Source organism: Trachemys scripta, chromosome 11 (genome assembly GCF_013100865.1).
Source record: "Trachemys scripta elegans isolate TJP31775 chromosome 11, CAS_Tse_1.0, whole genome shotgun sequence".
NCBI lineage: Eukaryota > Metazoa > Chordata > Testudines > Emydidae > Trachemys > Trachemys scripta.
The window spans coordinates 45608023-45635133 of NC_048308.1; positions in this window are offsets into that span (position 1 = coordinate 45608023).

The following is a 27111-nucleotide window of genomic DNA, read 5'->3' on the forward strand; positions in this document are numbered from 1 at the left end:
CGATTATTTTTGGATCACTTTTATTTTACTACTGTTTGTATCCCAGATACCATATATCAGACATGCTCCATGTGCTCGAGAGTTGAGTGAATAATTTATAGTGAATAATCTAGTCTCGAAAATTTATTCAGTGGATTTTTTTCTTTTCAAAATTCATGATTGCACTGTGATTTCCTCAAATGTATTTGTTGTTTGAATAGATTTGTCAAGCTGTTTCTGTGAATAATTCTTTGTGCACAGATTGCTTGTGAATAGCTAATTGCAAAGGCTTGATATTTGAAATTGAAGCTGTCTTTATTGGACACAAAGGTCACATGGTACTTTTTGTTCCCTGATCAAATGAGTCTATCTTTTAAAATCAGTTTCCATAAATATTGCGCAAGTCTTACATAAAATTTGCTCTTTTGATTAACATTCTTGTCAGTAAATTCATTTTCTGGACTAGTTGCATGAAGTGAAAACAGTCAAAGTGAATTTATTAAAAATTCAAAAGAAAATACATAGGCTTTTTTTGTTGGTGTTTTCCAGTTATCATCCAACTATATAACTGGCATTTGGGGATCCTTCCTGGATCAAAACAAAGCAAACTCCTTCATGTAGTCTTTTTCCTTTCCAGTGATATAGAGAATATGATGACTTATTGACTTTACTTGGCGCTTTATGCTAAAGTATGATATCTCTGCATACTTTAGTTACATTTCCATCGCTCTCCTTGGTGTGACTCTACTCTGAGAGTATTAAAAGCAGTAGTACAATACCTGGAAGCATAAGGGTGGCATGTGTTTGCCTGTGCACAGCATGTGAAAAAGCAACACAACAATTGTCCCATGGAGAATGCTGTTTGTTTTAAAATAATAATTTCTACATGCAAAACTTATCCTGAATATTATCAAGTATTCTTGATATGTTTCTTAATCTAGATAGGTCTAGAATAATCTTAATATGAGTAGTCTTCATTGATAAAATTATTTTGATGGTTTGAGTTGAAGCCTTTGATCTTTTTCCTTTGCCTATTTTTATCTACTTGCCCTATGTTTTATATAATTGAAAGAAAATCATATTTGCACAAGCCAACTAACAAAGCAGATGATTCAAAATATGGGAGTGATTTTAAAATGACTTTTGTCCACAAGTCTTGACTAAAACTTTTAACAGGAACAGATCATCTGAGTCCAATGACAGTACAGTTTTATTAATATTTGAATAAGAACAGGAGAATTGCGTTTGACACTTTTGGAACTAATAGATCTGTTTTGTTGCTCGGTTTTTGTTTGCTTTCCTGTCTGGAAAGCAGTCTGAGATTTGATACGAGACACCTTGTTATATCACGGAATAGCGAGAGAACACAATAAGGAATGCAAATGATAAAAATGGAGGTTTGTGGATTCTGTGATGTTAAGTCTGCCAGCAGGTACATATCATAATGAAAATCGCCAAGGATTATAAAAAAAAAAAAAAGGAAGAAGCATCCCAAGAATGTTAAATGTTCACAGTAATTACCCAGGTGTAACACTGCTGATAGCAGCTAGCAAAATTGTCTGTGGAATACAATCAGGAAAGTTAGCGTGCTTCTATTTCTGATATCACAGATAATGTTTGAAGGCAAAAATGTAAATAGAAGCTTGGAAGAGTTAATAAATCCTATTTGTTTGTTCTATTTTAAAGGTGGAGTTAAGAGTCCTTTATCTGCCAGTCACATTTCTTTCAGGTACCTACTGGCATTGCAATCTTGTGGAAGCAGTTTTTCAGTGATCACAATTTAGAAGTCTGCGTATGCAAAAAAGAGCTGCTGATCATGCTCTTTTAATCTATAATGACAATCCAGCAAAGAAAACATTTTAGGTGACCTGAAGAATTCCCTGATTCCATTCTGCACACATGTGACTACATGTATTAGCACAGTTATTAACTTACTGAACCCTTCTTTTTGTCTGCAGAAACAGTAGGTGAAATCCTGACTCCATTGAAGTCTATGGCAACACTCCATCTACTTAAGTGAAGCCAGCATTTCACCCATCATCACCAAAGCATCCCTGTTGGTCTTTTGTGGGAAGTTCGTCTGAAGACAAATTAAATGAAAATATTTGATAGTCTTACTATGGGGAAACAAAACAAAAAAAGTTTGCAACAAGACAGTGCCCATATCTGACTATATTGGCATGATGTATTGCACAACACAATTTGACCTTTTAGGCTGGGTCTTCATACCACTTAGACTCCACCTTGGGATTTGTCATAAACCCCACAGAAAAAGAGGAAAATAAATGTTGAGCTTCTGTGAAACAGTAAAGTTTCCATTTTAGGTCAAGTAAGAGTTGCCAACAGATTTCTTTTGGGATAACTACTCGCTTTTATTTTGTTAGAGCATATGCCTGACTTCTACCGATCAGTCGGGAATCAATTTGGAGTGGTCAAATCTACTGTGGGGGCTGCTGTGATCCAAGTAGCCAAGGCAATCACTAACCTTCTGCTAGCAAGGTTAGTGAGTCTGGGAAATGTGCAGGTCATAGTGGATGGCTTTGCTGCAATGGGGTTCCCTAACTATGGTGGGGCGATAGGGATATGCATTCCGTCTATCTTGGCACCGGACCACCTTGCCAACCAATATGTAAATTGCAGGGGTACTTCTCAATGGTGCTGCAAGCACTGCTGGATCACAAGGGATGTTTCACCGACATCAATGTGGGATGGCCGGGAAAGGTGCATGACACTCGCATCTTTAGGAACTCCAGGCTGTTTGAGCAGCTGCAAGAAGGGAATTACTTCCCAGACCAGAAAATTACCATTGGGGATGTTGAAATGTCAATGCAATACCTCTTGCTCCCATGGCTCATGAAGCCATACACAGGCAGCCTGGACGGTAGTAAAGGGCAGTTCAACTATAGGCTGAGCAAGTGCAGAATGGTGGTAGAATGTGCCTTTGGACGTTTAAAAGCTCACTGGCACTGTTTGATGACTAGGTCAGACCTCAGTGCAACCAATATTCCCATTGTTATTGCTGCTTGCTGTGTGCTCCATAATATCTGTGAGAGTAAGGGGAAGACATTTATGGCAGGATGGGAGGTTGAGGCAAATCGCCTGGTGGCCAGTTTTGAGCAGTCAGAGACTAGGGCGATTAGAAGAGCACAGTTAGGCACGCTGCAGATCAGAGAGGCTTTGAAAACCAGTTTCATGACTGCTCAGGCTATAGTGTGACAGTTTCTCCTTGATGCAAACCTGCCGCCTTTGTTGATTTTAATTCCCCGTAAGCCAACCACCCTCCCCCCCTTTGATCACAGCTGGCAAAGGAAATAAAGCCACTATTGTTTTGAAACCATGCATTCTTTTTTTATTTTAAAAAAAGAAGTGAAATAACTGACAAGGTAGCCCAGGTGGGGTGGGGGAGGAGGGAAAGACAAGGCCACATTGCTTATTGTAGCCACACTACAAATCAAAACTGTTTGACTGACAGCCTTCTGTTGCTTGGGCCATCCTCTGGAGTGGCTGGGTGCCCGGATCCTCCTCTTCCCCCCCCCCCGCGTTCTTGGGCATCTGGGTGAGGAGGATATGGAATTTGAGGAGGAGGGCAGGTAGTTATACAGAGGATGCAACGTCGGTCTGTGCTCTTTTTGCCTTTCCTGCGGCTCCACCAGATGCCTGAGCATGTTCATTTGCTCCCCCCATTAGCCTCAGCATCACCTCCTGCTTCTGCTCATTGCGCTCACTGTATGCTTTCCTGGCCTCTGTGACTGTATGCCTCCATGCATTCAGCTGTGCCCTATCAGTGTGGGAGGACTTCATGAGCTTGGAACACATGTAATCGTGAGTGTGTGTATGGTGTCTTTTTTTCCCCCTCCTCGCCTTCTAATCGTCGATAACCTCTGGGACAGATCGGATACGGGGAGCGTAGAAACATTTGCACCTGTGGGGGGGATAAAAAGGGAGAGTAGAATTTAAGAAGATATATTTCTGAGAACAAAAGGGAGACTCTTTCACAGTGAATCAAGCAATTCACAGCAGACAGCACATGTGCTTTAGGTACAAGGTCACATTTTGCCTTTTATATTGAGCGCCTGCCAATATGGTGACACATCACACAAAGCTGGGCAACAGAATTCGGTTTCTAGGCACCCATGGTAAGCCAAAGGATACGCGGGGTTGGCTTCTTCCGCCTTCATAACACATGGGAATGGTTTCAAACCGTAGTGCCCTCCTTTCCAGTAGCAAGCAATGCTGGTTGAATTTGCCATTTAAAAGAAGGGGCTGTGGTTTTCGGGTGAATGTGCAGCACACCCCTCCCCTACCCCACCATGTGGCTATTCTCTGGGATGATCCCTTCACTCCTCCCCACACCGCGTGGCTATTCTCAGGGATGATCCCTTTTAGCCCTGTACAAACAGCCCAGCATGAACGGGGTCCTTTTACTGTTCCCTTACAAAAAATTCCCCTATTTCAACCAGGTGACCATGAATGATATCACTCTCCTGAGGCTAACACAAATATATAGACCGAATGTTGCTTGAATGCGACCAAACCCAGGACCATTTGCTGCCATGCTTTGTGCTGCAATGATTCCAGACTACTTGCTACTGGCTCGGCGTGGTAAAGTGTCCTACCGTGGATGAAGAAATAAGGCAGCCCTCCCCAGAAACCTTCTGCAAAGGCTTTCAGAGTACCTCAGGAGAGCTTCATGGAGATGTCCCTGGAGGATTCCCGCTCCATCCCCAGACACGTTAACAGACTTTTCCAGTAGCTGTACTGGCCGCGAATGCATTCCAAGTCTTCAGGGCAAATCAAACATTAAACACAATTGCTTTTAAACCCTGAAGTGTAGTTACAAATGTGCACACACCAGCGGTGCCTTCTCTGGCTTTAGGGTCGGGGATCCTGCCTTGGGAGGGTATTGGCTCCAGGGCGATGAAAAGGTCCTGGCTGCCAGGGAGAATGGATTCTCCACTTGTGCATTCTCCTTCTCCTCCTCCTGGTTGCGTGAGACTCCCTCCTTGCAGGTGTTCACGGACAGTGGTGGGGTGGAGGTAGAATGCCATGCAGAATGCCATGCAGCTGATCATAGAAGCGGCATGTATGGGGCTCTGACCCGGAGCGACCATTTGCCTCCTTTGTCTTTTGGTAGGCTTGGCTGAGCTCCTTAACTTTCATGCGGCAGTGCTGTGTGTCCCGGTTGTAGCCTCTCTCCATCATGCCCTATGCGATTTTGGCATATATACATCAGCATTTCTTCTCTTTGATCAGAGTTCGGCCTGCACAGATTCTTCTCCCCATACAGCAATCAGATCCAGTGTCTCCTGTTCGGTCCATGCTGGAGCTCGTTTGCGATTCTAGGAGGAATGGAAGGGAGTAAGCAGGTGAGTAGACTATGTTCTCCTACATGCCTAGACCCAAGATCTAGGTAGCCTGTGTACAGAGTTCTTACTCCCTCTTATTTCTGAACACAGGCCTATAATGTGAACCACACCATAACCCAAAGTTAATTCAATACTGCCTCTGTCTCTCACTCTGAAGCTAATCCACAAGAAATTCTGAAGACACCACAGTGGCTTCATGAGGAATAATAAGAAAAATTGGATCAGCTCTTAAGAAACTAGATTCTATTTTTGTCAGTAACTTATGTAGTTGGTTTTTTTTTTTTTTGGTCCCTGAACTAAGATAAAATAGAAGAAAACAATGAGACACTGTATTGGAAGAAATTTCCTCTGAGATTCCCAGGAGATTCCCAGGTCTTTAAGAACAATGGAATTGCTATGTTTTTACAAAACACTCTGTAGCACCTGCTTACTGACAGAGGCTCATTTCCCAATTTTCTGTCTTTATTTATTTTGTGCCAAAAATATTAAAAACATCTTGCCATTATTTACAAAGATGATGTGGATCAAACATTAGTTTCTTGACTCTACTTATGTTCTACAACTTGGGTCCCTTGTGTGCTAGGTTTTCAAAGGGTGAAATAACACTGGATCAAGGTAGTGGCTTGTTTACAGCTTTTTCAGTAGGCACTTAAAGATTCAGTCACAGATTTTTTTTTTTTTGACATCTCAAAAGAGCAGATGAAGTTGTCTGAATGAGGAGTGACAGTATCAGTAAATAACACGAGACATTTCCATGTGAACTGGTAGCATTTTTTTTCTTTGTGACTATAATGATATTGATTAAAATACATTAGGTGTCTTCACTATTTGGCTGCGCATCTTTCCTAAACACCCCTTTGTAGCGGGGTGGTCACCTGCTCCGGCCCAGAAAGGGTTAAAGCCAGCCCTGGGAGAGGGCTGAGGCTGGGAAGGAAAGCCTGGGCTGATTGGGGAAGGCAGTAATAGCTGGGGCTATGCCCCAATCAGGCCCAGCTGGCCCTTATAAGAGGCTGTGAGCCAAAAGCCCAAGCAGTCTCTCTCTGTGTTCAGAGAGAGAAGGGCCTGGCTGCAGGGAGGTTAACCAGGTATCTGGAGTGGAGCAGGGCTGGGGAGAGGCCAAGGGAGCCAGGGAGCTCCAGCCTAGGCAAGCCCCAGGCTGTAGGCCTGGTAAGGCCTATTGGGTACTGGGTTGCAGGGGCAGCCCATGGGTAGGCAGAGGCAGCAGGTCCAAACCCCTTTGCCTGTGATGAGTGGCTGATACTGCAGTCTGCCCCAGTGAACGGGGACTAGATGGAGACTGGGCAGTAGCCAAGACTGAGGTGAAGTGGGGATAGTGGGTGGGGGTTCCCCTGAGAGGGGGAGACCCAGAACTGTGGGGGTACTGCCAGGGGGCAGCACCCAGAGAAATGGGCACTGGAGTCCTGGGAGGGACACGGGGCTAGTGGCAAGGTGGATCACCGACCTGCAGAGGGTGCTGCAAGGCTGGGAGAGCTAATTCCCAAGGACAACCAGCAGGAGGCGCCGCAGGGGTGAGTCTGCACTGTTACACCCCTAGTATGTATTTCACATGTGAGTAATGATTTATGGCAGTTATATATGCTGTTTGGGGGAGAGACTCTATTTAAAAAAAATATATAGAAAATGATGATGATCCCCCCCCCCCCCGCAGTTAAAAGCCTAAGCCTCTTCCTACTGAAATCCATAAAACATTTTTCTATTGATTTCAGTGAGATCAGAATTGGTCCCAAAATATGGTTTAAAGTAACATTAGTAACAGCTTAAGCTGTCCTGTTGAGACACTGAAAAAAATAAATCCTTTTGATGTAGAATAGGCATTATCTCTGTCTAACTGAGCAGCACACAAGGACTCTTACAAGGCAAATGATAGAATGCACCCCCATCTCCAGAATAGAAGGAGCTCCTTAAATTGTTTAAGTATTCTGCACAGCCATAAGTGCAAAAGCGTTTGATTTATTTAAGATAGAGGTGTGCTTGACTTCCTAAAACGTATAAGTGTTTTGTTTTTTACTTGTTTGTTTGTGTTGCTTTTCATTTTGTATTCTTCCTACCCTTTTGTTATAGGCCTAGAGGATGACACTTACAATTTGTAGCTGGAGTCAAAATCTCCCTTTTAGTTACTCCACTGCGCTGGAGAGGGAGTACACTTCAACATGTCTGTACTTATCACAGAGTACACTCCCCAAAGTGCTAGCATAACTACCCCACCAGGTGCATGGGGTGTAAACAAGGCTCTGTCTACGCCTTACAGAGTTCTGCTTCTCGCCTATCTGTGTGAGGGCTTTGCAGAATCTACAATCCCTTGCATGCAGGGATTAGTGGTACAGAGCCCAAGTGCAAGGGAGTAAGGGGATGCCTTATGCCCCCTTCCTTTCACCATGCCAGCTCACAGGACGGGACAAACAGTCCCTTTGTGAGGAATTAGACAAGTGAATTTATGTTGTTGTAAAACTTCTTATGAAAGTATTGTGAGTGAATGTTGTATACCATTGTTCTTTCTGTATGAAAACAGTAATTAGAAGATTAAGCAAAATTAAAAACCTTAATTCTGGATATTTGTTTCTTGATCTTAAGGTAAAATTTACCAAAATGAACATTTTTCATGTGATAAATATTTTTTTTTTCACTTAAACATATACCTAGAAAGGATGTTGAAGTTTAGTGTCTGGAAAATTTTCTTCCTCTCCCTGCCAAGAATTTCCATTTCATAATGTCAAATTAAGATAAGCACATTGCAGCCAGACCATTGAATGCCACACTCCCATTAAGAATCAGGTTTGGGAGTGGATTTGACATTCCCCCAAAGGACCAGTACATTTAAAACACAATGTGGAGAAGTCAAGTTATGAAATTCAAAAAGGAAATGGGGTTTGCTTGAAAACAGTGCTTCTTAATTTAAAGACACTGTGAAAATTCCATTTTGCTTCAGCTGAGTTAATCACATTTATATCCTATTCTAGCTGGACAAAAATAAATTCTGGCATGCAGTCTGGCAATAAGTATATTAAAGTTTATTAATTGTCGTTCTATTGCAGATCTTCACATCAATAGCTATATTGTATGTGTTAAATGTATGTATAGCATATGTCTAATTCCCCTTCTTTAGAACATTGTTTCCTGAAAAAAGATGTTTTCAACCAGGAATATTTTTAAGTAGGTATGTGTAAAATTCTTTAAAGGAGCAGGTAGAAGCAACATTGAATGGATCTAAAGGAACTATGTTTAGTTCTCTTTTGCTAAAAGGACAACGTGGCCTGGGAGGCAGGACCTTTTGAAGGGAATTAGAAAAAGTGAAAATTTGAGGAGAATACTAATTCATTTCAATAGGGAGTTCAGCATAAAAACTGATGGTATGTCATGGCACTGCCCACGGATTTCAGGATTCGGTACATCATTGGCTTTTTGCATTTGGCGTGTTTTACGGAAGTTTGAGAAATTATTTATTTCAAACTTTAAAGCACTGCACAGTATCTCCATTTAGAGCAATAAACTTCTGTGTACATCTGAAGTTTACTTAATAATCAAGAATTTCCCCTGACTGCATAAAGAAATGATTTTTAATTGTTAGGGTCTGATTGACTGGAGAGGGAAAAAAAGTCATTGTTATCAATTCACCTTTTTGGTGGGTCAGCCAAGCGATACCATAATTTAACTTTAATGCTGTGCAAAGTAAATTTCTGTCCTAAACATGTAGATTACATTATTAATTCCACACAGATCTTTCAGTCTGAAATAAGTGTTCTGATGTTTTCTCATCTCTAACCAAATATTCAACATTAATTCACTTTGGGATGCAGCATGTTTTGTGACATGACAGTAATACATTTGACATAACCAACCAGGTGAATCATTGTATGGCAAGTATTCCACAGATATAACTTTTAAAATTTTAATAAGCAAAGAGTAAAATATGTACGCTTTCAACCTTAGTGGTGTTTTTATTTATTTATTTATTTATTTATTTTGAAGGAGATCGAAAGAGACCAGAACTCAAGAGCATGTTTGTCGCACATTTTTCAAACAATCTACTCAACACTCACCAGTCTTAGTTTAAATAGATTACAATATCCAGTTAACTTATTCACATAATCACAAATAAATGGCAAAACTATACTTTATTTTTGTTTATAATTATTCTCTTACTACTTGATTATTCTTTGGCAGGGAATAGATTAGACAGTTACAAAGGATTTAGTTCAGCTTAGGTCCATTGCAATGCTGAATAGGGATGAAATGTGTATTTTATTTTTAAGATAAAGTGAAGCGTGTTTTTTTTTTTTGCTGAATTGGCACCCAAATCCTGCTGTGTCATATTGGTGAATTACAGCAGTGTTAAAACAGAAATAAAGCTGACCATGCTTTTGTCCCATTTTAAACTAGAAGTTAAACTCTTTCCAGATCCGTTAGCCACTTAGTTGACATTTGTCAAAGGGTTAGTTTCCTTGCTTAGAAAAGTCATTGCCAAACCTGTTTGGCCCTGCTGCTCTGAATTTTGAGTTTCCAATGAAATCGTGAAACCGGGCAGCTTTTCTTTATCATCAGGTTTGATTGATTGTAGAACTCTTGTACAGTTCTAGTATTGGCTTCCTCTTCAGCTAAGGAAGGTTTACTACAGCTCTTCTACTTCACTAACACTCACTGACTGATCAGTTTCAGATGGGCAGACAAACTCCTGAGAAGTGGGAGTTATTAGGGCTTCACTTGCACCCACACTTCTCTTGGGAGGAGCTGCAATTTGCCACCTTGGAACTAGATTTTAAGTGAAATCTAAAGGAAAATTCAGGCACCAAAGGGCCAGATCCTCACCTGGTGTAAATCAGTGTTACTCCATTAACTACAACAGAGCTCGTCCAATTTAGTTCAAACTGGAACAGGTACAGAGAAGGGCTACTAGGATGATCTGAGGAATGGAAAACCTGTCTTATGAAAGGAGACTCAAAGAGCTTGGCTTGTTTAGCCTAACCAAAAGAAGGCTGAGGGGAGATATGATTGCCCTCTATAAATATATCTGAGGAATAAATACCAGGGAGGGAGAGGAATTATTTAAGTTCAGGACCAATGTGGACACAAGAACAAATAGACTGACCATCAGGAAGTTTAGACTTGAAATTAGACGAAGGTTTCTAACCATCAGAGGAGTGAAGTTCTGGAACAGCCTTCCAAGGGGAGTAGTGGGGGCAAAAGACATATCTGGCTTCAAGACTAAGTTTATGGAGGGGATGGTATAATGGGATAGCCTAATTTTGGCAATTAATTGGTCTTTGACTATTAGCGGTAAATACGCCTAATGGTTTGTGATGGGATGTTAGATGGGGTGGGAATTGAGTTACTACAGAGAATTCTTTCCTGGGTGTCTGGCTGGTAAGTCTTGCCCACATGCTCAGGGTTTAACTGATCACCATATTTGGGGTCGGGAAGGAATTTTCCTCCAGGGCAGATTGGCAGAGGCCCTGGGGTTTTTTCGCCTTCCTCTGCAGCGTGGGGCATGGGTCATTTGCTGGAAGATTCTCTGCATCTTGAAGTCTTTAAACTACGATTTGAGGACTTCAGTGGCTCAGACACAGGTGTGGTACATGAGTGGGTGGTGAGATTCTGTGGCCTGCGTTGTGCAGGAGGTCAGACTAGATGATCATAATGGTCCCTTCTGATCTTAAAGTCTATGATTCTATACCAGATGGGAATCTGGCCCACTTTTTATTTTTAAAAAGGGGAGGGGTTTTTCATCTATTCATTTTGAAAGTTGTCTATCACTCCCTTTTATTTGTAGTTGTAATCTCGTAAGCATTAGCCTTTTCTTACTCACTGAAATATCAGACATTTTTCATTTTCTGCAAAGAGAAATATCAAAACAGTAGTTGGTGACAGGGGATGACAAACTACAGAGACTCTCCTTCTTGTTGTGCTTCTGAAGTGTAACCTGCAGTGCAGTCATTTGGAGGCCATTTGAGAGCTAATATTTCCCAAGGGCATCAAAGGAAAAGGTATTTGATTCCTAAGTACTTAAAAACCGAGAGTCTCAAACCCCAAACTGGGCATTTTTCTTTGAATCTGACAGCGAAGATTACTGACCATATTTAGCTGTCAGGCAGTTACAGGTAAAAATACTGGTCACAGATTCACAATAGATACATTATATTGATGTATGTGATTCACAAAACAAGAAAGCTTAACTTAAGTCCAAGTTCAATATAAAATAGCCTGAATAACCGTTTGAAAGGACTATCAACTAAGCATTTGCACATAGCTCATGGAAAGTGTCTATGTGAAAAGTAGCTATACCTTTTAATGTTTTGTCAGTAATCCTATAACTTGACAATTTGTTTTATAAATTATTAAAAATGGACCACCATTCCTACCAGGGTTGGCCTGCTGGGTCACAGGCCAGAAGTTCTTCTCCAAGCAAGGTCTCAGCTGACTTTTCCATCCTCTGCTCCAGTTGCAGGCAGATCCACCTCCACAACCCCATCGTCTCTCCCAAGTGCTCTCCAGCAAACCGATCACCATTCACCTTGCAGGCAGACCTCCCTCCCCCTCCCACCCTCTCCACACACCCCTCTAATCAACATCCAGCTGTTTTCCCCAGCCTCAATTTTTTCCCAGTCTCCAAAATGTTGAGTTAAAGGGATTTTTTTCCAGTGTACGTCTAAGTTCCTTCCAGAACTGGAAGTAAAAGAGATGAAACACTTCAAGAAAGGCAAAACCATCGACAGAAATAGCCTGACCAGAAGCTCAAAACATCAAAATCTCACAAGAAAGCCAGTTCTCAGACTTTGATTTACCTGCTCAGCTTTGGCTATTTTTAGCAGATTTTGATGAGCATCATAACTTTGAAGTTATCATCTGAACCAAATTTGAACTTTTAGACAGTACTCTGGCTAGAATAAATTAGATAGCATGTAGACTAACCTGGTTTGGTTTCTAAGCTCTGTAACTGAATACATCCTACTTTATGGAATAGCCTGGAGTTTGTAAGATCTGTGAGCCACAGAGATAGGCTTTGAGAATTTAGAGCTTCACAGACAGACATGTCTGGCATATTTCTAACCTCGGGAAGTTGAGTAGGCTTGTTTCTGCTGATTTTTCTCTTTTTAAGCTCTGTTAAAATAAAGTGTTTGATTAAATGAAGATAGAACGATTCACTAACACAAACTGTGGACCACCCAGAACTAAACAGTTCCTGTCAAGAATTGAGAAACTCCTCAGACACACCAGCCTGAGATATATTACTAAATGCTGAAAGCCAAATATCTCTGGTTCAGGAAACGTAGAAGCTTACCACTATGAAACTTCCAGGGTCCACCAGCAGTCAAACTTAAAAGGTAGACAAGTTCAGCCCATCCTATTGGCAGACTGTGGGTGTCATACTTACCACCATAGAATTTACACATTTCACATGTGTGCTCAGTTACAAGCCTTGACTCTTACAAGGCTATGCTCAGGTTTTGTAAGGGATTGGCTATACCTGAACTTCTTGTTAAGGGCCTATGTAATGCCTGAACAGCTGGTAAGCTCTGTCAGATCAGTGGCTATAGTTTATGGAATTTCCAACACAAATGGTAGAGCTTTTTAAAACTAAATAGCACCTATTCAATTTCAGTTAGTTTCCATTAGCAAAACAGCTTGAGTGCCTAACTCCCATGTGAGGCATAAGAAGGGAAATTATTAAAGACCCTGATGCTGCTGCTCCCTTTGTTTCCTGGAGAGGGAAGAAGGCTCCAGAGCTAATGGTTCTCTGGTCTGAGAAATGCGAAGTAGCCCGGAAGCTGATGCCTCTTATGAGGCCTCTCAGCAAAATGTCTGAATCACTACTGTGTTGCAGAGCAGCTATGGCTGCAATCTTGTGTTCCACACCAGCAAAACAGCACTAAACTACTTTCACTGTCTTTAATCTGGGATCTGACGCTTCTACAATGAGACACGCAGCCCATCATTGTAGAAGATCTTGACAGCACATTGCTTCACATTTTTGAATACATCTAGCCACTTGAGGGTCCATTTCACTAAAAATAAAATCAATGAAACCTCACTAAGAAACTAAATCTGTTTATTGCAAATGGAATTTGTATTCGCTACCCACGGAGATTTAGACTGGATGTTGGAAGAGAACGTCTTGAGATGAAAAAATAAAGGCCAAGAAAGATGTGTGTGAGAAGAAAATGGCATTTAGGGTTGGCTTTCTGCCCATTTTACTAGTTTTCCCTGTAAATAAAAGACTTGTAGAAAGGGGGATTGGTCATTCAACAGGGTAATTTCACTGAGCTACGCTTCCAGGTTTCAAGAGGATCCATCTGAGTTTCAGCGGTCTCCTATGCAAAGTCAGGCTTGATGATGAAGTGACAGAACTCACACCAAAGTGAGACACATTTTTAATTTTTCCCCTTTACCATGGTATCTCAGATACCGCAATAACTTGTCATAACACCACATTTCTTTCCTATTTGAAGTATCTCAGATGCTGTATCTGTCTTTGTTCCATTAATGCATTACCTTAGTACCATCCCATAGTGTAGAACAGTGATTCTCAACCTTTCCAGACTGCTTTACCTCTTTCAGGAGTCTGATTTTTCTTGCATACCCCAAGTTTCACCTCACTTAAAAACTACTTGCTACAAAATCAGACATAAAAATACAAAAGTGTCACAGCGCACTATTACTGAAAAATAGCGTATATTCTCATTTTTACCATATAAAAATAAAATTAATTAAAATAAATGAATTTGTATATAAATATTGTACTTCCATTTCAGTGTATATTGTACAGAGCAGTATAAACTAATCATTGTCTGTATGAAATGTTAGTTTGTATTGACTTTGCTAGTGCTTTTTATGTAGCCTGTTGTAAAACTAGGCAAATGTCTAGATGAGTTAATGTACCCCTGGAAGAGCTCTGAGTACCCCCAGGGCTACACGTACCCGGGGTTGATAACCACTGGTGTAGAATATTCTTTAGTAAATATTGATTTTTTTTTGTAGTCCACCATTGTACAAGTTTCTAATGTTTTGTACAAAACACAAAGCATGTCTAAAGCTCTGAGCTCATACAACTTCTAAGTTCCCCACTGTCCATTGACACAGGAAATGGGCCAGTGAAAGAGATCACAGGTTACAATGATATAGTCACCCACTGGGATATCTTTTTATTTTGAACTAGTCGAGGCAGCTCATCCACTAACCAATGCCCATCAGCGAGTGACAGTCTGAATATCAGTTACACAACATTGACACTACCCTGCTAAAGTGTCTCATCTGTACAGGATTTTCAGATTTAGACATTTTTCAGTTTCACTTCGTACACTTCATAAAATGAAATCCAGACATTTTCTCTGAGCTCTGATGGAAAAACAACCTATTCCTTCCCCAGACAAAGATCAATGAATGGATTATGTGGTATAAATGCAGATCTCTACTCAGTAACTTTAAAATAGCATTATCCCATAACAGCGACGTTGATAGGTGTCCCTTACTGCTGTATTTTTAATGTGCCCCAAAAGAATAAAGTATACACAATGCATTTTGTTTTAAAAAAAAAGAAAAAAAACTGCCTCCCCTCTGACATTCACCATGCTACCTTAACCCAAGCCCTTATTTGGCACATAAAATTCCCATTATCATTACTCTGCATGTGGACTGAAGGCAGTCTATGGCCTTTTGTTAGTCATTTAAAAATTGGCTGTATTCAGTTTGGCTTTAGTGCAAATATTAATATCAGTTGACACTTTTTTTCAGAGAATCAATAGCCATAAAAATGCTCCTTAATTATTTATTTATATTACAGGCGCACCAAGTGTCCCTGGTAATGGATCAAGGGCCTAATTTTTAAAGGTATTTATCACCTAAAGATTCAAATAGGCCCCTAGGGCTAGATCCTCAGAAGTATTTAGATGCCTAATTCCCACTGATTTCAATGGGAGTTAGGTGCCTAAATATCTCTGAGGATTGAGGCTCTAGTGGAATTTTCCAAAGCATCTAACACCCCTATGTTCAATTTTGCCAGGTTATTCTATTCCTTTGTCTGTGCTGTCGCTTGGGGCGGGCGGGGGGGGGGGGTATGCTTTTTTTGGGCTGTGTTTTCATAATGCTGAGCACAGTTCTGCTACTTTTCTTCTAACATCATTTTATTTTAGGAGAACACGATAACAAGTAACACTGTGTATCTTTGCAGAGACTTTTATGTTCTGTTTGCTTATTGCCCTCTTAATCTAATTAAACATGACTAAATGTTTGTATATCCATGATGATTTCCTTCACTTTTTCTTTCACAGAGAAATCTTTTTATTATTATTATTTGGCTGGAATGTTGAGATTTTCTTAGTATTCAAAGTACAAAACTATCAGCAAAAGTCAGAAGCTGACATAATGTTCTTCTAATCTGCTTGAATCCAGATCTTTAATAACCCTGTATCTTTCTGGAATTAAGTCATAACTGTGTGTAGAACAAAGAATTGACCAAATTTGGTGGCTGTTTTCTGCTCTAGGCATATACCAGAGACCAGAATAAAGCCACCATACATGTATCAACAGGAAATATTCAGACTATATGACTTAAGACTGAAGTTACCCCAAGAGATAAGAGGTTAATGTATTTAATTGCTAGGCACTCTCCCTATTTTCTTCCAAGTTCTCCTTGATCACATGTTTTCCTTCCATTCTTTACCCAATTTTCCATGTTTATCACAGAGATTTTTTTCTTTGTCCCATTTCCTCATTAGCAGTTGTGCTTTTGTCCTCCAACTCCATGAACTATTGTTGCTGCCTGCTTTTCTGATAGTGGCCCAAATTTGCTGCAAGCTTTCATCTGACACTATTGAGGAAAAGATGATTGATTTGTGTATTGTATTGATCTTTTTTTTCTGACATTAATAAAAATAAAAGGGGCTTAATGCATTTAAATCGCATTGCTAGTAAGAAGGAAAAGTGGGATATACTTTCTCCATGAGAGTGCAAATGTCCCTTTTCTTGAAAATGTCCTTGCCCCCCCCCAATCCCTCCCCCCGCCCAGACTCTACTGCTGCATGACAAATACTCCCTTTTAAGGTTATGATAAATACATCCCATTCCCTATGTGAAGTTTCTTTGAGAACTATAAATTCTCTTTCTGATATATTTATTATACATTAGCTGAAAAATTCCTTAAAAACCATTATAACTACTTTTGTCATAACAGGACGTTTTACACTCACAATACACTTTCACCTACAATATCTTTCTGTGGAGACACGTATTTTCCAGACAACTCCAGAATGTTGTTAGTGTCTCAGCCCTGGTCTACACTACGAGTTTAGGTCGACTTTAGCAGAGTTAAATCGAATTAAGCCTGGACACGTCCACACAACGAAGCCCTTTCTTTCGACTTAAAGGGCCCTTTAAACCGGTTTCTTTACTCCACCTCCGAAGAGGAGATTAGCGCTAAAATCGGCCTTTGCGGGTCGGATTTGGGGTAGCGTGGATGGAATTCGACGTTATTGGCCTCCGGAGCTATCCCACAGTGCTTCATTGTCACCGCTCTGGACAGCACTCTCAACTCAGATGCACTGACCAGGTAGACAGGAAAAGCCCCGCGAACTTTTGAATTTCATTTCCTGTTTGCCCAGCGTGGAGAGCACAGGTGACCACGGAGGAAGGGGGAAGCAAATGAATACAGAACAAATCTGGTCCATCTATTTTTTACATCTTAAACTGGCAGCAGACGGTGCAGCATGGCTGATAGCCCTTGGCATCTTCTGGGTGATTGGGCGAAGATACTGTACTATGACTGCTAGCCATCATCGTCAAGACGGTTCAATAGGACTGCCGGCAGGACTGAGTCTCCAGGAGACAAAGCAAGACTGCCCAGGTGCCTATGATTGAACTGGAGTACGACGACGGATACCAGTCATAATACACCATCTACTGCCAAAAGGCAAGGGGCTGCTGCTGCGTAGCAATGCAGCCCCACGTCTGCCAGCACCCAGATAGCCGATGAAGGCTACCAGTCATACTGCACCGTCTACTGCCAAAAGGCAATTAGCTGCTGCTGTGTAGCAATGCAGTACCACGTCTGTCGGCACCCAGATGACATATGGTGATGCTGAGCTGAGCTGAACGGGCTCCATGCTTGCCGTGGTATGTTGTCTGCACAGGTAACCCAGGTAGAAAGGCGTGAATTGATTGTCTGCCGTTGCTCTGACGGAAGGGGAGGGGCCTGACGGCATGTACCCAGAACCCCCCGCGAGACTGTTTTGCATCATCAGGCATTGGGATCTCAACCCAGAATTCCAATGGGCGGCGGAGACTGCAGGAACTGTGGGATAGCTACCCACAGTGCAATGCTCCGGAAGTCGACGCTAACCTCGGTACTGTGGACACGGTCCGCTGGCTTCATGCACTTAGAGCATTTTATGTGGGGACACACACAATCTACTGTATAAAACCGATATCTATAAAACCGGCTTCTATAAATTCGACCTAATTTCGTAGTGAAGACATACCCTCAGTGTGCAGCTGTCTTACACTAGATTTGAGTAAGTCTATGGCGAGGATAATACATTTCAGACCTCTGGATTCTAAGCCACAGGCACAACAGTGTATTTTCCGTTTGTCTCATTATCACATTGCTTATAAATTAATTAGCTCTTTGGTTTGCTTCTGTTTTCTGGAAATCTGACATTAAAGCACACAATTTTAAAAAAAACAACAACCCAGTAGTGTTGCAAACCTAAGGCAAATCTACATTTTAGCAAGGATGTAGATTCTATTATTCTACAAACAAACCAAAAAAATTCTATGCTTTATTAGTGGAGAATCACTGTTGGGTTTAGAGGAATAGATAAGAAGCTGGCTCCATAGATGACCTTTGCTTTTCTCAAGAGGCCTCTCTTGCTGCAGGATCTCCCACCCTCACAAGGCTCTCCAGAAACATCTCAATCTCTGATACAATTACATCAGGAATCTAGATTTAATAATACAATAAAAATATGGCTGCATGTACATGTGACTACAGTAGTTGCCATTAGAAAGGAAATATGTAACTAATGATATTGAAATAGTTGTGATAAGTCACAATATTTACCTAATCCTTGAATTCAATATTTGGAATAATGAATCATCTTATTGAGTATTAATTTTTCTTCAAGAGCAACACTATTCATATGCATTTTTGGGCCAAACTTATTCTGAGCCTCTATCCATTGATTTCAATATACAGGACAGTGATGTCATAAGCCGAACTACTGAACACACAATTGTCTACTTTATCACTACATATTTAGATGGTTGTGATTTTTTTTAAATTAGCTATACCACATCTGTTGTTAATTCTACTGATACCAGCTGTTAACCACTGAAAAAAAGGCCAGAGGAGAGCGCTCAATGAGCTGTTCTTAAAAAATAAATAAATACTGAAAGGAATCAAAAAGAAACCCACAAGTTTTTATTAAATGAAATATAAAACACTGTGATTAATTTGGTAAGTTTAGGGCCCTAATCTTGGTTGGGCCTCAAAGAAAAACTGTCACATTTTTCTCTGCAAAATAGGATGGCATCTTGGACATGATGTGGTTTCTTCAGATATAGATTCACTAGCATTAAATAGGAATGCCTCTTTTCTTTGCAGTATGGATGCTGTAGCCATTCTTAAACAATCAACCATTTTGCTTTAATCAATGTTGATTCTTTTAGTTAATACTTGAGCTTTTTCTCTTTCATTTCTTGGAGCATCTAGTAGTGGATCTGAGTTTGTCTGTCTGGGGAAGTATACCAAGGGTGAAATGATTCAATCATTTATTTAAATTGCTCATTTTGTGCTACATTGACAAAAATGTTGTAGTAATTATCAAGTTCAGGTCTTTACTATTCATTTGCTTTTTACAGCATAATCACCAGCGGATCTCTGCCATTTTATAAGTAAAAATGAATGAGACTGACATTGGAGAGATGCTAGGTTACCTGAAATGAGATCTAATTACCACTGCAGCTACAATTCAGTGACAATGATGGCACTGAAAATAACTCGCTAGTAGAATCAGCCACTTGTTCAGCTGCTCTGTCCACATTCCAGGAGTTTATTGATTCTAGCAGATTGTGTCCCCTTTAAGAGTTCACAGCTCCACCCATTCTCTTTTCTCCAACACCCAATTACAGTTCATCCCACTCTCTAGCCATGGCCCTCTTGTCAATCACTACTGATACCAGCCATTCCCCTTACCATCTGGGCTTCTAGTGATCTGTAAATCCTTGTTATTGTTTCCTAAGAACCTTTAATAGGTGTAACAAGAACCTAGAAGTTTTGATCACTTCTCTTTTAACTTTTTAGAAAGGCTAAAGTTTTCATGCACAGATTAGTTAGAGCCTAATACTTCTAGTACCAAAAATCTATGTTCTGTTTGTGTCAATACTTCAGCATGACTTTTATAAATTTAAAAAAATGAAATAACCTGGATTAAAATACCTGAAAAAATAATTGGGTTGTAATTAAAAAAACACTAAAACTTAAAATATTTCAAAACCATGTCTAGTATAGGCAGACGTATGTTTCAACCTAGGGAAACTAATGGAGTAGCTATTCAAAAGATTGTGCTTTGTTTCAGCTGCAGGACTCCCACTGGTGATTTTAATCCACTTCAATTAATCTGTACCCTCTGTTTTCTTCTTTGGGCATCGCCTTATGTCTATCTCTCCTCATTCCCAGGTCTCCTGGGGGTGAGAGAGAGTGCTGCTGATCATAAGGGTGTGTTACAGACTGCATGCAAGCCAGGAAGAAAGCTTGAATTTTAGGGGGTAAATATGTCTAAAGTTACATGGTGTTTCTTTGTGTCTTACAAGCTCCAATTTGTACTATTTTAGGTTACATTTTGTGAGTTCTGCAGTACAGCAAAGCAACTGTGTTAATAAAAAACCCAGCTATTCTCTGATCTTACTGTGGGAGTGAAGTGGGTGGAGACTGATGAAGAGTAATTGGTTATGAACATTTTGTCCAACAAGTGAGAAAAAGGGTTTTAAAAATATTGGAAAAAATCTGACAAAAAGCAGGCAAAAATAAGAAGAAAATAGAAGTAACAAGAAATCCAGAACAAGTAGTACCAAACAAATTAGCACATTCCAACCCCCCATAATTTTTACTGTAGTAAGAATAGTGCAGTAGGAAGGAGCAGGCATCACAGGAATGAATCTCCTTCTGCTTCTATAGAGACACATTTGAAATGTTGTTTTTTCGCCCATCCTCTGACCAGTGACACATTTACTTACTGGCTCACAGTAAGCATGGAGAAATATCCAGCAGTTGTGAGAAGGTAGATACTTAGGTTACTTTCCATACATATTTTTTTCCTTCTGATCTGAATTACACATTTTCTTATGGTTCACCGGATCAAGCCCTCTGATCACTTGTATATTGTATCCAAGGCATTATCACACATACCTGAAGCTTTTGTCTGTTTGCTTAAAAGGATGCCAGTACCCTAATTAGCCTCAAGGTACTGAGGGCAAATGCTTCTACTTCTGGCAAAAGAATTAATAAATTCAAAACTGTCTTAAAGTCAACATCTGTAATAGTGCCATAGAGGAAAAAACCAAAGTGGCACAGTTTAGAGTAGCCTTAGGTTTGATTTAACGTATATCTAGTTGCAATGGCGCCCACAAGGAGGGTTCACCTCATAAACCTACTCGACTTTATGCCACCTGGAGATTGCTCTACATTGGGAGAATCGTTGCAGCTGAATAACATGGCTTTCTTTCCTTCTTTGAACTCTCAAAGCAGCACAAACAGGTGAAATGAGGATGCCAGAATCTGGTGTGGCTGTTTGTTGGATGTTTCTCAGAGTGCAGCGAGCCTGGACAGTATAGAATGTATGTGTGCCTGGATTGAAGGGTGGGAATGATTGTGTCTCCTCTCCATCCTTCTGCTTACTTTCTGTGACTTGAGCACTGCTGAAAAGATGGGAGACAATCTTCTGCTCCCCTTCCATCTTCCCAAAAAAGACTTTTGACATGATTGAGGTGGCGTTTGATTGAGGCTACTCTCAACTGTAAGCGCTATGCTTGGTGACAAGAATTACTGGATTGGGCCCATGGTTTCCCACTATTTAGATATATTCAGTGTCTGAATATAAGATCTGCTATGTTTTTGTACTCATACGAATCTGGTAATATCAGACATACCCACTTAAAAGCAGATTCAGATCTAGTATAAGCAGGTGCTTCTTTATGCTTTCCCTAGTCTTAAAATTTGTATTTTTCAGATTTTCATTTAGAAGAAAAATGGTAAAACAAATATGTTTAGGTTATTAATCTGTAGTCATGGAAAGCCATCCTGTATGTTAACTGAGGAGAAGTAAATCCAAAAGGCCAATAGCTTTGCAGTTAATTAAAACTCAGGCAAATAAGAGCTTTTTATAGCTGCCTTTTCCCATAAATCACCTGCTTCCTCTTCCTGGGAGGTTGCCAGTTTCAAATCCAAGAATTTCTTGGCATCATTGAAATCAGAAGAGACATATTTTTAATAGCTCCTAGAACTACACAGAACTGAGCTGGAAAGAGTATTTTAATTTCTGTATCCATGTAGATGAATTATGCCTATCCCTTATTTAAAAAACAAACACATTACATTATTGTGCAATCATAGACCAGGCCAAAACAAGGCAGCAATACTATTGTAAGTTATAGCATCCTGAACCACAGCTGTAGAATATTGGACTGTGTGCATAAGGGGGGTTTAATGTATAACGAGTACCTCATGCATCCTAATTTGGTTACCCGAGAAACAAGATGGCTTATTTACGTACCTGTATTTTTAGGATGTAGATCTATCTTCCAGTGACATTTTAAAAGCCATTAAGGGCCAGATCATCAGTGTACAGCGGTAGAGTCACACAATTGTACCACAACTGAGGCCCACATCAATCTCTATTAAAAATGGAGGCAAAGCCTAGCATGGCAGTACAACATTTTTCTGGCTAGAGATTTGAGTCTTTAAGACATCCAGCTTTTGGTGTGGAGTCTAGTAAATATTTTTGAAGTTCTTGGGGTAGATGCAAGGTTGTGTTTAATAAGATTTCAAAAGAAGCCTGGATCATTTCAGTGGTTGTGGAACCCTCAGATTTGGTGACGATTTTGGCTTTTCATCATATTTTCCTTGATTTCTTCTCTGAATGTTTTACTGATCTCTAATTTTTTTTCAAGATGCTAGGGTAGCAATCTTGTACAGTTTCTCTACTGTAATTGTGAATAAAAAGCTTGAACAACAGAATTTGCTGATGATGCAGCTAATATATAGTAGATGGGTGATTTAATGATAAAAACATAATCAAATGCTATACTTCTTGTTGAGAAATGTTCAGTAGTTTTCCCTAATTACCAAATAGTCTGAAAATAGTTGCACGATCTTAATGATGGCATCTTCTTCTAATTAGCAATATGGAATTTTCTCCTTGCTCAGCAAAATTCATTTAAGGTTTCTTCTAGGCTCTTAGCACCATATTGTGCTTCCCAAAGATTTCCCAGAAATCAGCAGTGTTTTTGGCAACCATTTTAAAACAGCAACCCTGACCAAGAGTTCAGGGTAAAGCGCTCTAACATTTATAACATTTTTGACTATGTGAAGGGAACTATTCTAACACTTAGGGTCCCATCCTACACTTCCTGGAATCAGAGACTAGGCTCAATCTCTTAAATAACAAAAATCTGGTATCTTGGGCAATAAAACTATTAATACATGAACCAGCGGACAAATGACTTACCACGTACAACTATGGGTTGATATTTACAAACATCAAATTACAGCTTTTCTCTCCAAAGAGCATGTGTAAAATAAGCTTCATGAGGGAGGTGAGAAGTGAGAGAAGAAAGTTATAATGAGGAAGAGAGACCTTTTTTATCACCAATTACTGACACTACAACAGTCAGAACTAGAAAATGGTGCCTATTTTAGAACTGTATCTGTTGGCAAAGTTTCATTAACTCTCACTCCATTTTAATTCTAATAAATTTCATTTTAAAGTTATTATTTCCCTGCTGGTACCTGAACTTGTAATACTCAGATCCAAGGGTAGTAGAGCTACTGTCTAAACTAGAAAAGAATCTCAATTAGCTAGTATAGAACTAATAACCTCTTGAAGGCTGCTAACCACAGGAGGATATGGTGATTACAGATTATACTCAATTTATGAACAGATACACTATAGGAAACCATTAAAATTGTGAAAAAAGAGGAGATATATATGCTCTTTTGCAGTACCTGGAATAGTGAGAATATCTAATGTTCCAGTTAGCTACCAGTTTATTTTGTTTTCATGATACAGTTTTAAGAACACCTGAGTATCTAAAAACCGACCAACATCTTATATCTTATTATATATCCTTTCTGTTTTGTTTTTCATCTATTGAGATGCAAGGCAAGCCACATCTACATTTTTGTGTATGACAGCGACATGACTGATCTCCTCTCTTTTTACCCTGTTGGACAGCAATTCTTTTATTTCTTCATTTGCCTGTGTTATGTAATTGAAATGTCCAGAAAGCAGACACACACATTTTGGTGTTTCCCTCAGTCAGTATGACTCGGCTTCAGATATTGCTATTTTGAGTGCGTTCTTTCCTCTTTCTCATACATCTCAGATTTTTATTTCCCTCCTGTACTATATTATATTTAAAATACAATTTTAAAGCTTCTATATTTCGTGCCTGTACCTCACAATTTGTCTTCCATAATGAGAGAACATACATTGAGGATCCAGTGGTTCCGAGGATGGGGAAAGGGGTAGAGAGTCTTTAGCTTCTGAGACACTGGCTGGAGATCAGGTTGGTAGTGTCTGGAGGTAATTCATAATGGAGCCCCATAATAATGGTTAAGCTGTAGTGAGTAGCTGTCCAACATACAATAGACACTGATTGCTACTCTAGTTGATCGTGTCAACAAAGGACCCAAATTATTGGGCTTGTAGACTCTGGCTTTCTTTCTATCTTAGATTTTTCTATAGTTTGATTCTGCAAGGAAGTTCAAAGCCTACCTGGTAATGGACTTTCTAGAGGATTCTAAGGTTCTAAGAAGCTTTTGCTTGATAGTGCTCTGACAGCCAAATGTGTCCTCCCAGACTCAGTTAGTGTGAAGAAGCACATCTTGGTTAAATTAATAAAATTCCATTAAGTTTAACTTTTGAAATATTTAGCAAGTTTTCAAGGCATTCGCAGCTCTTCATATCTGAATTGCAGTGCTGAACAGTGGCCAATCCTTCCATCTCTAGTAAGGACACTGTATTTTAATTGTAAAAACAGCTTAAGGAGTGGCAACACTGACTTAGAACCAAAGTAGAAGGAGCAAAGAGTGGATTGGCAGGGAGCGGGGGAGGCAGGAGAGGCTGTTAGGGCTCAAAGTGGGGAGAACCTGGAGGGACCCAATTCGAGGCTCCTGGCTGGCTGTGGGAGGAGAGGAGACTTATCTGTGTGCCCATCAGCAGAAGGTACATATTTGTTGTCAATATGGGGATAAGAGGGAGCTTCCAGGGCTTGGAGGAGTGATGAGTAATGTGCAGTAGGTGACAGCAGATCAGGGAGGCAGCCCTGCAAGAGCATTGTAGTGAAGTGAAGCCAGCTGTCATGCATCACGATACCCAAGGGGCTAATGTCATATTTTGAATGTAATTATCTTTGTTTTGCAAAAAAGCAAACAGTATTTAAAGAGCAAAGGAATTAAAAATATCAGAAAAAGGAAGGATAAATGGAATCCCTTATCTCAACATTTACTCTTAGGCCCTGATTTTGCCAGTCCTTATGCACACACTTAACTGCCTCATTGGCCATTGAAATCAATTGGGTTCATCATGGTTGTAAAGTTAAGCAGGTGTGTACATACCTGCAGCATTGGGTCTAAACATTGCTCCCACCATGCAAACACAGCCACACAGCTTAATCATCATGATGCTAGATCTCCCCATCCTTTTCCAGCAACAGCAATTCTCTTTGATTGTTCATATTGCCACCTACATGACAGTTTATTAATATGTAAAAGATAAATTAAAAAGAAATAACTGCTAAAAATGTATAGTTTTATTCAGAGCCAACTGGAGTGTGATCTGTTACAATAACAAAATCATCAGAATTCAGATCTGCGCACACAGATGATGCAACAACAGACAATTAAATATGATTAACTCACAACAACAACTTTGGGGTTATAATTAATTCAGAAAAAAATCTGCATGTGCACACTGCTAACATGGTTGCAGAAATATTAAAATCAGCCGGGGCTAGAGGTGGGATCACACACATCCACAATGCAGAGTGTAATGATAAAGTCATGTTGGAAGCCAGTCACAGAGAAAAATATGTTAGCTTCTGCTTAAACCCATCCTGCACATATTAAATAAACATTATTCTCTACAGAAAATAAGTAATCATTAGACACCATGACAGCTTAGAACCTAAATCATAACCAATAAATTCTCTGGCACTTCTGTTCAAAAGTTGTAGACTGAGTTCCTGCAATGAGAACATTGAACTTTAGGGTCTGATCCAACACTAACTGAAGCGAATGGAAACTCCCCACTTCCTTCAGTGGGCACTCTATCAGAGCCTTAGGTAGAATTTCTTTCAATTTAAATCACATTATGGGGAGACTCTTGAGGTTGTATGGCTCACTTTCACTCATACATTGACTAGTTATAAAAGATTATGTTGAACTTTTAAAGAGACAGGCATCCATCTCTCTCTCTTTTTGACTAGTCAAAAAAAATCAGTATCTCTGCATATATAATTTTGATGATTTCCCCTTTTCCTACATCTTTATCTCAGCTATTATCTTCAATAAAAGAGAAAATCCAAAATCAAATCTCCATTCAAGCTTTAATACAATATTCTATTTTGTGTGAAAACATAAATGTAGAAACAAAAGACTTTACCTAGCACTGGATGATGCATTAAATACCTCTTCCTTCTCAAATCCAAGTGAATTTTGCTGAATGTTACAGTTTGTACAAAAAAACTGGTCTAGTGTAAATAAACTTCAGTGACTGGCAGTACTGTACAGGGAGGTCCTCACTTGCATCACTACACTATTTTTAGCCTCACACCTTTCTGAGCTGAGACTACGAGTTCTTGCCAGAAATTTATGCAGTCTCTCGCTACGCCCACTGCATGATCCTTACTTTGTCATGGACGAAAGAAGAGCTACACAAACTATGGCCTTGATTCCGCAAACATTTTTGCAAGCAGTCCTTACAGCAATGGAGCTACAGGCCCATGTCAAAACTAACCACGTCAGAAGTACTAACCTCAGAACTCTGTAGGATCAGATCCAGCACCTGTACTTCCACTGAATTAATAGAAACTGAGGGTCTCAACACTTCTGAAAATCTATCAGGTGTCTTTACCCTGTGCCACTCCCATAAGAATCAGTCTGCCTCTCCCACTACTTTGGGGCAACACAACGTCTCTTATACATACAACTCTTCCCGACAATCCAGTATTATCTAGTGTTCCATAGTCTTCTCTGACCAAAATGCCCTATTCCTTCTTTATGGTGCCTGAAAAGGTGCTTGGCCTCTTTTTATGGGCATAGCCCATAAAGATTCCCCAAGATGTGAGGAATCTGATGTCATCTGAATGGCTCTCTCTACTCTATACAGATAAAAGCCTGTACTTTATTGTTCCAAGCCAATAAATAATGGCTACCATAGTTGTTCAAATTAAGAGGCACAGGAACTCAGGGCAGATATCTGATATGTTGATCCCAATGGGACATATGAACCCTTACAAGATTATTTAATGCAGCTACCTGTTT